Below are 611 nucleotides of genomic sequence, written 5' to 3' on the forward strand. Positions count from 1 at the left end.
GGCTCAAAGAGCCGTATTCGGCTCCGCAGCCGCAGGTTGCCGACCTGTGTTCTAGTCCAACCTCCTGCTCAGGCAGGAAAGCCTATACCATTTCAGACAAATGGTTGTCCAGTCTCTTCTTAAAAATTTCCAGTGTTGGAGCATTCACAACTTCTGAAAGCAGGTTGTTCCATTGATTAATTGTTCTAACTGACAGGAAATTTCTTCTTAGTTCTCGGTTGCTTCTCTCTTAGATTAGTTTCCATCCATTGCTTCTTGTCCTGCTTTCATGTGCTTTGGAGAATAGCCTGACTCACTCTTCTTTGTGGCAACCCCTGAGATATTGGAACACTGCTATCATGTCATCCCTAGTCCTTCTCTTCATTAAACTAGACATACCCAATTCCAGCAACCATTCCTTATATATACATTGTACCATTCACAAACAGAATGCTAAAACCACATTCTCAACATTTATATAGCAGCAATCTTGTCTGCTATTTTGTGTATTTTCATAGGATAAGCCTAGATAAAAAATAAGTAGTACTATAACCACCAATAATTTATCCCATGGAAAATAGTCTGTAAAACTCTTTGTTGTGGTTTTGGCATGTTGTGGTTAAAGCAGTTCA

Source organism: Crotalus tigris, unplaced genomic scaffold (assembly GCF_016545835.1).
Source record: "Crotalus tigris isolate CLP2741 ecotype Arizona unplaced genomic scaffold, ASM1654583v1 scf7180000017546.9332058, whole genome shotgun sequence".
Classification (NCBI taxonomy): domain Eukaryota; kingdom Metazoa; phylum Chordata; class Lepidosauria; order Squamata; family Viperidae; genus Crotalus; species Crotalus tigris.